This window comes from Apodemus sylvaticus, chromosome 11, assembly GCF_947179515.1.
Source record: "Apodemus sylvaticus chromosome 11, mApoSyl1.1, whole genome shotgun sequence".
Classification (NCBI taxonomy): Eukaryota; Metazoa; Chordata; class Mammalia; order Rodentia; family Muridae; genus Apodemus; species Apodemus sylvaticus.
Genome location: NC_067482.1, coordinates 31691157 through 31706222, shown reverse-complemented (window position 1 = coordinate 31706222; position 15066 = coordinate 31691157).

The following is a 15066-nucleotide window of genomic DNA, read 5'->3' as shown; positions in this document are numbered from 1 at the left end:
TTGTATATAATCTGTTTTACATGAAAACACATTTATATCTGAATAATATTTACAACTTTTGAGGTTTTACCCCTTATAACTAAATCATCATGTGTGTTGCCTTTAGATATATTAATAGAGGCCTTTAGGTCTTCCAATCTTCCTCCCAAATATAGTTCTGTTTTTTAGTATTAAAATTTAAATCTATAAACAAATTCCATCTCCATTTGGAATAAGGCTCTATTGTCAGGATAGTTCCAACTCAATATGGCTATTAGTGCCTGGCTATTGAATCCTCTAGTAAAGTTAGTTAAGTACATTAGATTGCTTAAATAAGAAATAACTTCTAGAGAGAATTTGAAAACAATGGAAAATAGAAATGAAATCAAATCTCTCTGTCCAAAAAGAAAAGTAAGACTTTGTTTATTGAACAACAGTACTTACACAATAAACTTACCTTACTACTAAACATAGAAAAACATTTTGTTAGATGTCATTGATACTATCAAGTCTTTGTAACATTCTTACTGTATCTGCTATGCATTATTAATTTGTATATACATATCTGTATTTAAAATTCTGCCAGACACAATAAAAATTGTTTATGTGAGTATGTGTGTGTGTATGCTGTTATTGTGAAATATTTACAATTAGCCCTGAATACATAGAGAAATATAGTTTCCTTTAGGAATTAATAGTTGTAGTTTCTACTGCAATAGCCATGCCTTCATTAGTATTTAGTAGTTGGTTTTATAATACCAAGCATTGTTTCTTTCTTGATGAGTATGTCTTAAGTTCAATTAGGGAAAAAGTGTTTTGTGCAACAGATGGAGACCACTTCAGAACACCACAATCAATTAAAAGCAGAATTGTGGACCCCAGTCCCAGCAGATACATCTACAAATCTAATGAAGGCTCAAAGACTGTCACTGAAGAGAATACCACAAAAAGATTGTAGGTGCCAGAGTATCAAGAAATTTGCTGTTTGAGTTTGTCTCCTAATTGTGTCAGAAGCTATACCAATAAAGTCTCACCAACCAGATGACTCAAATGGGAGGTAAACAAGTATGACACTGACACAAATGGACCTGAGCCCCAAACCAACCCAAACCTATTGGAAACTGAAGAACCCTGGGATATGAAGAGAACACCAATTGGTTTTACAGTCCCAAGTAGTCACCCCTAAAGAAATACATACAAGTAATATCATACAGACTATCCAGGTTATATTTAGGAATATATGTGCATATAATATATGCATGATATAGCAATTAATATAAAAGAGACCATGAAGACAGAGGGGGAGATATGGGAGTGTTTGGAGTGAAGAAAGGGAGGTGAAAACATGTTGTAATTATAATCTCATAATTATAAAATAGGTTTACAAAATATTAAATAAATTTCAAAACTCCAATTGCTGCTTTTCAAAAGTTTTGGAGCCAAAAATTATAGATAAAGACTTGTATATATATATTTCTTTTAAAATTTACAAACTGTATCTTTAAAAATTAGGAAAAAAGAGAAAGCAAAGACAAGTTGTTTTTTTTTTTTTTTCATGACGATAGATAACGATCTAGAAGCATTTATTAAAATCAAAGCATTTAAAAATCTAAGGAGACTAGAGAGACATCAATACCGGTAAAGTCTTCATTTTGTAATTACGAGGACATGCATTCAAACCCCAAACCCACATAAAGAAAGGCAGGTGTAGGGGCACACTACAGGCTTGTAATCTCAATATACTGGAACTAGAGACAATAGAATCTTTGAGGTTTACCAACCAGTCAACCTGGCCTACTTAATGAGTTCTGAGCTGGTGGGAGATACTGTCTCAAAAACAAACAAACCAACTTAAATAGTGCCTGAGGAAGGACCCCAGACTGTATTGTGATCCCCATACACACACCCTTGCTCAAACTAAAACCAACAAATTTACATAGCACACTTGTTACAGGATTGCTTTCTTCAGAAAGCAGATAATTTCAGGTAGCTAAGGCAATCAAGGTGCTAAAAGTGTCCCCATTAAATGTCAGAAATTTCAGAAGTATCCTGATGTGATATAATGCACAATAGTTGAAAGATGATGATGATCTCATGTCCAGGACTATTGGTGAATTCCCTGGTTCCTTGGTCAAGTGGATTTTAGATTCTCTGTGAACTTGAGAAGGTAAAAATGTGCTAATTTGATTGTAGACTAGAAGTAATAGGGGCAGTGGACCTAAATAATAATAAATACTTCTATAGTAAATACCTGTAAAACTGTTCTCAGCCAATGCTAAAGGAAACATCTTCCTTCTAAAATCACCACTGAGTTTCTTAGCAAAAACAAACTAACAAAAAACAAAGGACAACTTGACAGGGTTCTTCTGGTCTACAGTGCAACCTCTACAGTGTTTCTGGTTTTCTTCCCTGCAGGTGAAAATGATTTTGTTTGCTTTTGTTTTTTACCTCATATTCTCATAGGGACTGGCTTTGGAGTTACATTTTCTGTCAAGTCGTGCTTAGCTCAGATCTGCTCACATTGATCTACAGTTTGCAACAAAAACTTTATATATATAACCTGCACTTTATAAAATGAGTGAATGACTGTAAACATAATGTAGCTAAGATGTCATCTTTGCATTTGGGCTCTAATAATCTCCCAAGCCAAAGATCTCTGGTTTTTTGAGAATGCTGTGAGCTAAAGCTTAGGTATCTTCAATGCCAACAGAGTCCCAAGTGAACCAAGGTACAAAAAAAAATGTGCTTATCTTAGTATTCACATTTTTTCAGATTATTAAAACATATATTTGAAAATTAAATTATTTCACTATGACATTTCTCACTATGTGAGAACTTCTTCACATAAAAAATCAAAATTCAGTGCCATTTTAATTCTGTAGCACATTTTTCTTAGATTCTTTTGTAGTTGCTGTAATAGAGGATTGTAAAAACAGAAATTCACAGAAGAAAGTGTTTATTTTGTTCAAAGACTGTATTAGAGAGAATGTTAAGAAGGAAAAAGAAATTAAGACCAATCTCCCTTATGAACATCAATGCAAAAATACTCAACAAAATTCTGGCCAATCGAATCCAAGAATGCATCAAAATGATAATTCAGCATGTTCAAGTAGGTTTTATCCCAGGGACACAGGAATGGTTCAATATATGGAAATCCATCAAAGTAATTCACTACATAAACAAACTCAAGGGAAAAAAACAACATGTCATTTCATTAAATGCTGAAAACGCTTTTGACAAAATTCAGCTTCCCTTTGTGATAAAAGTCTTGGAGAGAACAGGAATTCAAGACCCATACCTAAACATAGTGAAAGCAATATACTGCAAACCAGTAGCCAATATCAAACTAAATGGAGAGAAACTTGAAGCAATCCCACTAAAATCAGGGACCAAACAAGGCTGGCATTCTCTCCCTATTGATTAAAAATAGTACTTAAAATCCTAGCCAGAGCATTAAGACAACAAAAGGGGGTCAAAGGTGGACAGGAAGGAAGGTGGATTGGAAAGTAAGACATCAAAATACCACTATTTGCAGATGATATGATTGTATACTTAAGGGACCCCAAAAAATCCACCGGAGAGCTCCTAAAGCTGATAAACAAATTCAGCAAAGTGCTGGATATAAAATTTACTCAAACAAATCAGTAGCCTTCCTCTATTCAAAGCATAAACAAGCTGAGAAAGAAATGAGGGAAATGATACCCTTCCCAATAGTCACAAATACCTTGGTATGACTCTAACCAAGTGTCTTAGTCTGGGTTTTTATTCCTGTACAAACCTCATGACCAAGAAGCAAGTTGTGGAGGAAAGAGTTTACACTCTTCCAATGAGGAAGAGCTTACACTTCCACATTGCTATTCATCACTAAAGGAGGTCAGGGCTGGAACACAAGCAAGTCAGGATACAGGAGCTGATGCAGAGGCCATGGAGGAATGTTTCTTACTGGCTTGCTTCCCCTGGCTTGCTCAGCCTGCTCTCTTATAGAACCCAAGAATACCAGCCCAGAGATAGTACCACCCACAAGAGGCCCTACCTCCTTGATCATTAATTGAGAAAATGCCCCACAGTTGGGTCTCATGGATGCATTTCCTCACCTGAAGCTCCTTTCACTATGATAAGTCCAGCCTGTGTCAAGTTGACACACAAAACCAGTCAGTACACCAAGCAAATGAAAGACCTGTATGACAAGAACTTCAAGCCTCTGAAGAAAGAAATCAAAGAAGATCTCAGAATATGGAAAGATCTCCCATGCTCATGGATTGGCAGAATTAATAAAGTAAAAATGGCCATCTTGCCAAAAGCAATTTATAGATTGAATGCAAACCCATCAAAATTCCAAATCAATTCTTCATAGAGCTAGAAAGAGCAAATCTCAAATTCATCTGGAATAACAAAAACCCAGGGTAGCATAAACTATTCTCTACAATAAAAGATCTCCTGGGAGAATCACCATCCCTGACCTCAAGGTCTACTACAGAGCAATCCTGATAAAAACTGTTTGGTATTGGTAGGGAGACAGGCAGGAAGATCAATGTAATAGAATTGAAGACCCAAAAAGAACCCATACACCTATGATCACTTGATATTTGATAAAGGAGCTAATAACATTCAGTGGAAAAAGACAGAATTTTTAACAGGTGCTGGATCAACTGAAGGTTGGACTTGAACTTTATACAAGGTTTTTTCCCAGCTTCTGACTATTACAAATAAGAGTGTTCATCTTTCTCAACATCCTCACCTGCATGTACTGTTGCTTGACAGTTTTCTTAGCTATTCTGACTAGTGTAAGGTGGGATCACTGGGTTGTTTTCTTTGGCATTTTCCTGATAATTTAGGATGTTGAATGTTTCTTTAAGTGTTTCTCAGCCATCAGAGATTAATCTGTTGTGAATTCTCTGTTTAGCACTGCCCCCATTTTTAATTGGGTTATTTGGTATTTTAGAGTCTAACTTCTTGAGTTCTTTGTATATTTCAGATATTAGTCCTCTATCAGATGTATGGTTAGTAAAATACAAATCACTCTTAAGACTAGTCACATGCCCAGAAGTAGATGGCCAATGAAAAATAAACTCAGTGGTATTTTTAAAGGGTTTTTGTTTTTATTTTGGTTTAGTTTGGTTTGGTTTTGTCTTATAGTATCTTATCTGGGCATATTTTCTTAACCCTCAGGACTTTTGCTTGTATATTATGGTTTCTGAGTTTGTGTTTTTATAGAATATCTTTTTTCCCAATACCTCTGTCTATACATTCCTCTTGTGTCTTTTTTGACTCCTTTACTTGTTTTTTCCTATCCAGGTTTGTTTATTCATAGTTCTATTTTTCTCTTTTTCATTTTCTAGAGTTGGTTTGTGTTCTAATTACAGAAATCAAGGAAGGATATTGATTTTTGTGTGTGAGAATATCTAAGAGAAGTTGAGAGAGGAAAACATAAACAAAATATAGTATATGAAATTCTGTTTTCAGTAAGACATAAAGTATAATAAATCATTTGGGAAAAATATTGTAAACATTAGAAAAGACTCTAGTATTGACAGTACTGTTTCAATCTGTCATCTACATTTTTCAACTAAAAGAATTTTTTTCATTTCAAACCTGATATAGAAGATAAAAGATAGTTGTTGAAGCATCTTGTTATAATTATTTTTGTTTTCAAAAATATTATTTCTTAGAAATATTATTTAAGGAGTCCAGCCCTACAGAGTGTAGGATCCAGTCCTGAGGCCTCTGGTAGAAACCTTCCAGTCTCTGCTTCAGGATCGGGAACAGCCTGGGCCAAGGCGCCCCATCTCCAGGCGGTGCAAGAGGCCAGCTGTGTACCCAGAGGCCAGCTGGGAGGAAGCAGCATGCTCTGGTGAGTCCGGCCCTGCAGAGCAAAGTACACAGTCCTGAGGCTTCTGGCGGGAGCCTTCTGGTCTGCACTTCTGGATCTCGAACAACCTGGACCACAGCACCCCATCTCCAGGCAGTGCCGGAGGTCAGCTATGCACCCTGAGACTGGCTGGGAAGAGGCAACTTGCACCAGTGAGAACTAGATGGCAAAAGGCAAACGTAGGAACATCACTAACAGAAATCAAGGCAATATGGCAGCATCTGAACCCAATTCTCCATTAACAGCATATCCTAGATATCTCCAACACACCAGAAAAACAAGATTTGGATTTAAAAATCACTGGTCATGATGCTGTTATAGCAACACATAAAGGACATAAATAAACCTCTTAAAGAAACTCAGGAGAAAATGGATCAAAAGTTAGAAGCCCTTACAAGGGAAACACAAAAAATCACTGAAAGAAATTCAGGAGAATATAGAAGCCAATAAGGAGGAAACACAAAAATCACTTAAAGAAATACAGAAGAACTTTGGTCAACAGGTTGAGGTCATGAAAGAGGAAACACAAAAATCTCTTAAAGAATTACAGGAAAGCACAAACAAGCAAGTGAAGGAGCTAAGCAAAACCATCCAGGATCTAAAATCAGAAGTAGAAACAGCTAAGAAATCTCAAAGGGAGACAACTTTGGAGATAGAAAACCTTGGGAAGAAATCAGGGACCATAGATGCAAATATCAACAACAGAATACAACAGATAGAAGAAAGAATTTCAGATGCTGAAGATACCACAGAAACCATGGACTCAACAGTTAAAGAAAATGCAAAATGCAAAAAACTTGTAACCCAAAACATCCAGGAAATCCAGGACACAATGAGAAGACCAAACCTAAGGATTATAGGCATAGATGAGAGTGAAGATTTACAACTTAAAGGGCCACCAAATATCTTCAACAAAATTATGGAAGAAAACTTCCCTAATCTAAAGAGAGAGATGCCCATGAATATACAAGAAACCTAAAGAACTCCAAACATACTGGACCTGAGCAGAAATACCTCACATCACATCATAATCAAAACCCCAAATGTACTAAATAAAGAAAGAATATTAAAGGCAGTAAGAGAAAAAGGCCAAGTAACATATAAAGGAAGACCTATCAGAATCACACCAGATTTCTCACCAGAGACTATGAAAGCTAGAAGATCCTGGGCAGATCTCATGCAGACTCAAAGAGAACACAAATGCCAGTCAAAACTACTATACCAAGCAAAACTCTCAATCACCATAGATGGAGAAACTAAGATATTCCTTGACAAACCCAAGTTTACCCAATATCTTTCCACAAACCCAGCCCTACAAAGGATAAGAGGAGGAAAACACGAATACACGGAGGGAAACTTCACCCTGGAAAAAGCAAGATAGTAACCTACTTTCATCAAACCCAAAAGAAGATAACCAATCAAATTTAAAAAATAACATAAAAAATGACAGGAAGTAATAATCACTATTCCTTAATATCTCTTAACATCAATGGGCTCAATGCCCCAATAAAAAGACATAGACTAACATACTGGATACATAAACAGGATCCTACATTTTGCTGCATACAGGAAAGACACCTCAGTGTCAAAGATAAATACTACCTTAGAGTAAAAGACTGGAAGACAATTTTACAAGCAAATGGTCTCAGGAAATAAGCCAGAATAGCCATTCTAATATCAGATAAAATTGACTTTCAACCCAAAATCATCAAAAGAGACTCTGAGGGACACTTCTTGCTGGCCAAAGGAAAAATACAAGAAGAACTCTCAATCCTGAACATCTATGCTCCAAATGCAAGGGCACCCTCATTCATAAAAGAATCTTTACTAAAGCTCAAAGCACACATTGCACCTAACACAATAATTATGGGTGATTTCAATGCTACACTTTCCTCAGTGGACTGATCAGGAAAACAGAAACTGAACAGGGACACAGTGAAACTAATTGAAGCTTTGGGCCAATTAGATTTAACAGATATACATAGAACATTTTATCCTAAATCAAATGAATATACCTTTTTCTGAGTACCTCATGGTACCTTCCCCAAAATCGATCATATAAATGGTCACAAGACAGACCTCAACTAATATAAAAAGAAGGAAATAATCCCATGCCTCCTGTCAGATTACTATGGAGTAAAAGTGGCCTTCAATAGCAACAAAAGCAACAGAAAGCCCACATACAGGCAGAAACTTAACAATATTCTACTCAATGATACCTTGGTCAAGGAAGAAATAATGAAAGAAATCAAAGACTTTTAGAATTTAATGAAAATGAAGACACAACATACCCAAATCTTTGGGACACAATGAAAGCAGTGCTAAAAGGAAAACTAATATCCCTGAGTGCCTCCAAAAAGAAAATGGAGAGAACATACACTAGCAGCTTAAGGACACACCTGAAAGCCCTGGAACAAAAAGAAGCTATTTCACCCAGGAGGAGTAGAAGGCAGGAAATCATCAAACACAGGGCTGAAATCAATCACGTAGAAACAAAGAGAACCATACAAAGATTCAACAAAACCAGGAGCTGGTTCTTTGATAAAATCACCAAGATAGATAAACCCTTAGCCAGACTAACCAAAGGGCACAAAGACAGTATCCAGATTAACAAAATTAGAAATGAAAAGGGAGATATAACAACAGAAATTGAGGAATTTCAAAAAATCATTAGATCCTATTACAAAAGCCTATACTTAACACAACTGGAGAATCTTGAGGAAATGGACAGTTTCCTAGACAGATATCAGACACCAAAATTAAATCAGGATCAAACAGATCATCTAAACAGTCCCATAACCCCTAAAGAAATAAAAGGGGTCATAGAAAGTCTCCCATCCAAAAAAAAGCACGGGGCCAGATGGCTTCAGTGCAGAATTCTATCCGACCTTCATAGAAGACCTAACACCAACACTCTTCAAACTATTCCCCCAAATAGAAACAAAAGAAACACTACCCAACTTGTTCTTTGAAGCCACAGTTACACTGATACCAAAACCACACAAGCTCCAACAAAGAAAGAGAACTTCAGGGCAATTTCCCTTATGAATATCGATGTAAAAATACTTAATAAAATTCTTACCAACTGAAACTAAGAACACATCAAAACGATCATCCACCATGATCAAATAGACTTTATCCCAGGGATGCAGGGATGGTTCAATATAAGGAAATCCATCAATGTAATCCACTACCTAAACAAACTCAAAGAAAAAACCATATGACCATTTCATTAGATGCTGAAAAAAGCATTTGACAAAATACAGCATCCTTTCATGCTAAAAGTTTTGGAAAGAACAGGAATTCAGGGCTCATACCTAAACATAGTTAAAGTAATATACAGTAAACTGTAGCCAACATCAGACTAAATGGATGTGTAATTGTGGCTTGGGTATTATTCCTTCTGTTCCTATTTTGTGGAATAGTTTCAAGAGTATTGGTTTTAGGTCTTCTTTGAAGGTCTGATAGAATTCTGCAATAAAACCATCTGGTCCTGTGCTTTATTTGGTTGGAAGACTTTCAATGACCACTTTGAATTTTTTAGGGATTATGGGACTGTTTAGATGATCTTTTTGATCCTAATTTAATTTTGGTCTTTGGTATCTATCTAGGAAATTGCCCATTTCCTCCATATTCTCCAGTTGGGTTAAGTATAGGTTTTTGTAGTAGGATCTTAGAATTTTTGAAATTCTTCAGTTTCTGTTCTTATATCTCCCTTTTCATTTCTAATTTTGCTAAATTGGATACTGTCTCTGTGCCCTCTGATTAGTCTGGCTAAGAGTTTATCTATTATGTTGATTTTCTTTTCTTTCTTTCTTTCTTTCTTTCTTTCTTTCTTTCTTTCTTTCTTTCTTTCTTTCTTTCTTTCTTTCTTCTTTCTTTCTTTCTTTCTTTCTTCATTCTTTCTTTTTTCTTTCTTTCTTTTTTCTTTCTTTCTTTCTTTTCCTTTCTTTCTCTTTCTTTCTTTCTTTCTTTTTTCTTTCTTTTTTCTTTCTTTCATTTTTTTCTTTTTTCTTCTTTCTTTCTCTTTTTTCTTTTTTTTTTTTTTTTTTTTTTGTATTTTCGAGACAGGGTTTTTTTCTGTATAGCCCTGGCTGTCCTAGAACTCACTCTGTAGACCAGGCTGGCCTTGAACTTAGAAATCCACCTGCCTCTGCCTCCCAAGTGCTGGGAATAAAGGTATTAGCAACCACTGCAGGCCTGATTTTCTCAAAAAACTAGCTCCTGGTTTTGTTGATTCTTTGTATGGTTCTCTTTGTTTCTACTTGGCTGATTTCGGCTGAGTTTGATGATTTCCTGTCTTCTACTCCTCTTGGGTGAATTAGCTTCTCTTTCTTCCAGGGCCTTAAGGTGTGCAGTTAAGCTGCTAGTGTATGCTCTCTCAGGTTTATTTTTGGAGGCACTCAGGGCTATGAGTTTTCGTTAGCACTGTTTTCATTGTGTCTCATAAATTTGGGTATGTTGCGCTAAGTTTTCATTAAATTCTAGAAAGTCTTTGATTTCTTTATTTCTTTCTTGACCAAAATTCAGCATTCTTTCATGTTAAAAGTCTTGGAAAGATCAGGAATCCAGACCCATATCTAAACATAGTAAAAGCAATATACAACAAACCAATGGCCCACCTCAAACTAAATGGAGAGAAACTTGAAGCAATCCCACTAAAATCAGGGACTAGACAAAGCTACCCCCTCTCTCCATATCTTTTCAATATAGTACTTGAAGTTCTAGCTAGAGCAATTAGACAAAGTAAGGAGGTAAAGGGGATACAAATTGGAAAGGAGGAAGTCAACTTATCACTTTTAACAGATGATATGATAGTATACTTAAGTGACCCGAAAAACTACACCAGAGAACTCCTACAGCTGATAAACAACTTCAGCAAAGTGGCTGATTATAAAATCCACTCCAGCAAATCATTAGCCTGCGTATACTCAAAGGATAAGCATGCTGAGAAAGAAATTAGAGAAATGGCACCTTTCACAATAGCCACAAACAATATAAAGTATCTTGATGTAACTCTAACCAAACAAGTGAAAGATCTATATGACAAGAACTTCAGGTCTCTGAAGAAGGAAATTGAAAAAGACCTCAGAAAATGGAAAAATCTTCCATGCTCATGTATTGGCAGGATTAATATAGTAAAAATGGTCATCTTGCCAAAAGCAATATACAGATTCAATGCAATCCCCATCAAAATCCCAACTCAGTTCTTTAAAGAGTTAGAAAGAGCAATTCTCAAATTCATCTGCAATAACAAAAAATCCAGGATATTTAAAACTATTCTCAACAGTAAAAGTACTTCTGAGGGAATCAGTATACTGGACCTCAAGCAGTTTTACAGAGCAATAGTGTTAAAAACTACATGGTATTGGTATAGTGACAGGCAGATAGAACAATGGAATAGAATTGAAGAGCAAGAAATAAACCCACACACCTATGTTCACTTGATCTTTGACAAAGGAGCTAAAAACCATCCAGTGGAAAAAAGATAGCCTTTTCAACAAATGGTGCTGGTTCATCTGGAGGTCAGCATGCAGAAGAAAGTAAATTGATCCATTCTTATCTCCTTGTACTAAGCTCAACTCCAAGTGGATCAAGGACCTCCGCATGAAACCAGACACACTGAAACTAATAGAAAAAAAACTTGGGAAGACCCTTTAGGACATGGGCACAGGGAAAATGTTCCTGAACAGAACACCAATAGCTTATGCTCTAAGATCAAGAATTGACAAATTGGACCTCATAAAATAAGGCTTCTGTAAGGCAAAGGACACTGTCAAATGACAACACAGCAACCAAAAAATTGGGACAAAATCTTCACCAACCCTACATCTGACAGAGGACTAATATCCAATATATACAAAGAACTCAAGAAGATAGACTCAAGAGAGCCAAATAACACTATTAAAAATGGGGTACAGAGCTAAACAAAGAATTTTCACCTGAAGAATTTCAAATGGCTGAGAAGCACCTTAAGAAATGTTCAACATCACTAATCATTAGGGAAATGCAAATCAAAACAACCCTGAGATTTTGCCTCATACCAGTCAGAATGGCTAACATTAAAAACTCAGGAGACAGCAGGTGTTGGCGAGGATGTGGAGAAAGAGGAACATTCCTCCACTGCTGGTGGGATTGCAAGCTGGTTCAACTACTCTGGAAATCAGTCTGGCAGTTTCTCTGAAAACTGGACATGACACTACCAGAGGACACTCTTATACCACTCCTAGGCATATGCCAGGATTTCCCGGCATGTAATAAGGACACATGCTCCACTATGTCCAGAGCAGCTTCATTTATAATAGCCAGAAGCTGGAATGAACCCAGATGACCCTCAATGGACAAATGGATACAGAAAATGTGGTATATTTACACAATGGAATACTACTCAGCAATTAAAAACAATGAACTTATGAAATTTTTAGACAAATGGTTGGAACTGGAAAATATTATCCTAAGTGAGGTAACCTAATCACTAAAGAATATACATGGAATGCAGTCACTAATAAGTGAATATTAATTAGCCCAGAAGCTCTGAATACTCAAGACACAATTAACATATCAAATGATTCCCAAGAAGAAGGAAGGAGAGGTCCCTCATCCTGGAAAGGCTTAATTCAGCATTGTAGGGGCATACCAGGATAGAGAAATGGGAGGGGGAGAATGGGGAATGTGGGGGGGGGAAGAAGAGGGATTATGGGACTTATGGGGAGGGGAGGACCAGGAAAGGGGAAAGCATTTGGAATGTAAACAAAGAATATACAAAATAAAAAAATAAAAAAAATGCGGGAGGTTGAGGTAAAATACATTGACTAGAGGGGAAAGAAGAAAACAAACCTATTTTTGGTTAATAAAATGTTTTAGTTTTTAACATTTCATATAGAATTATTTGTCACCTTTGTCCCTAGGCATCTGGAAACTCTGTCGTTTACATTATTTGTTGGACTCTGCCAGTGTATGACAAATACAGAGGGAGACCCTCTCAGCCAATCATTGAACTGAGCACAGGGTCACCAGTGGAGGAGCTAGAGAAAGGACCCAAGGAGCTGAAAAGTTTTTTAGCACCATAGAAGAAACAACAATTTGAACCATCCAGTACCCCCAGAGTTCCCAGGGACTAAACCATCAACCAGAGTACACATGGAGGGAGTCATGGCTCCAGACGCATATGTTGCAGAGGATGGCCTTGTTGGACATCAAAGGGAGGAGAGGCCCATAGTTCTGAGTAGGCTAAATGCTTCGGTATAGGGGAATGCCAGGACAGGGAAGCAGGAGTGCTTAGATTGCTGAGCAGGGGGAGGGGGGATGGGTTAGGGGATTATTGGGGGAGTACAGGAAAGGGGATAACATTTGCAATGTAAATAAAGAGAATATATCTAATAAAAAAGAATTCATAGAATTAAAAAAATAAATTATTTGTTGGTCTAAGAATAAATGCTACAGCAAGATGTGGGAGATGTTTTATTGGAAATTTTATGGAATAAAAGTGTGTGGCTAAGAAAATCACTTTTATCTCAATTTACTGTAAAGATACCAGGGATCCAGGGGAAGAAATATAGCCTAGTGGGCACACCAAGACAGATATCAAACTGTCTTTTGAGTTCACCAGATTCATATGATTTTCTTTAGTTTATGACTTTAACAACTGAGGTAAATTAATATGGTTATATAACAGGTAACAGGTTAGTGTACTTTGACTAATCTTTATGAATGACTTTTTTTAAGTTAGCTCAGTTCTTGGCGTTTCTTTTTGTAGCACCTTTACATTCCAGTTTATGAATTATCCTGCTAAACCCACTTAGACATAAAATAAAAGTCCCTATTGCCTACTGGGGATGTATTAACCTCAAACCTGTCTTCAGCCATTACCACCTGGAATAAGTTCAAATGAATATACTACACTACACAGCTCTTATTATTGACTTCTCAGTCAGCTGGCCACCACATCCCTAAGTATCTCTTTGGTTATAAATCCTCAAAAAATGACCTTTACTAATTCTTTTCCCTTTGACAACTTGGTGTGTGTGTAAAGTGCATCTCAATGACTGTGGCTTTCCATTCTTTAATGTCCCTCCCACTCATATTACATCTGTCTACCTATCTACCTATCTATCTATCTATCTATCTATCTATCTATCTATCTATCTATCTATCTATCTATCTATCTATCTATCATCTATCTATCTATCATCTATCTATCTATCATCTATCTATCTATCTATCTATCTATCTATCTATCTATCTATCTACCTATCTACCTACCTACTTATCTATCTATCTACCTACCTACCTATCTATCTATCCTATATGAACATATATTTTGTTTTGATAAAAAATATATTTTCATTTTGCAAAGGCTACTTGGAATTATTATTATTAATGATAAATTTGTAAAATAATAAATTGTGTGTAAATGATAAACTTGAAATTTGTTAATTCTACAAATTTCACTTTGTAGAATTCTATTAACTTGTCTAAACGCCTGTACACAGTAAACAATCAAGCGTTGACTTGCTCTGTTAAGTCACAGCATTTTCTACTTTATATTTAAAAATATACACTGCAAGGATCTTCACTCTTGCTCCTCCTTGGGGCTTTGTGTGTGCCTATGAATATATTTCTCTACATGTCAGCAATATTATGCCTGTACTTTGAAATATATTAAAAGCAAAGCTCTGGCATTTAAATGGAAAATACCACAGATAACTGGATTTTATTAAAGGCCATCTATTTTGTCATCTATTTTAATTAGAGAAAATTTATCTTTAGTGTATTCTTAGGCAGTTCCAAAATGCAAATGATAATCTGATAGCAGGAATCTCTCACACACATCCTCTATTGAGTATGCTATTCAGTATAAAATTGCTTAAAATAATTATCTTGTTTTGCTGATTAACCCTATTAGATATATACTGTACCTTTAAAACAATTGCTGCAAACCCTAACTCTATTATTTTTACCTGCTTAAATCTGTCAGCCTATTTCTGTTTATCAGTAGGTTCTATTAATCTAGCCTTCCCACTGTTTCTTGTTTCAATAAGCTAAGACAACAGCAGCACCTGTCTGTTGCAAATATGCTCAGAATTCAATAATAAATTCTGATGAAAACCAAACAAGGAGAAAACACAATGTGGAGATAGAAGTGCTCAAATTTATTTTCTCAAGTTGTTAGTTCTCTGTTGTCTCCTGCACTATTTCCATTTAACCAATGCAATTAA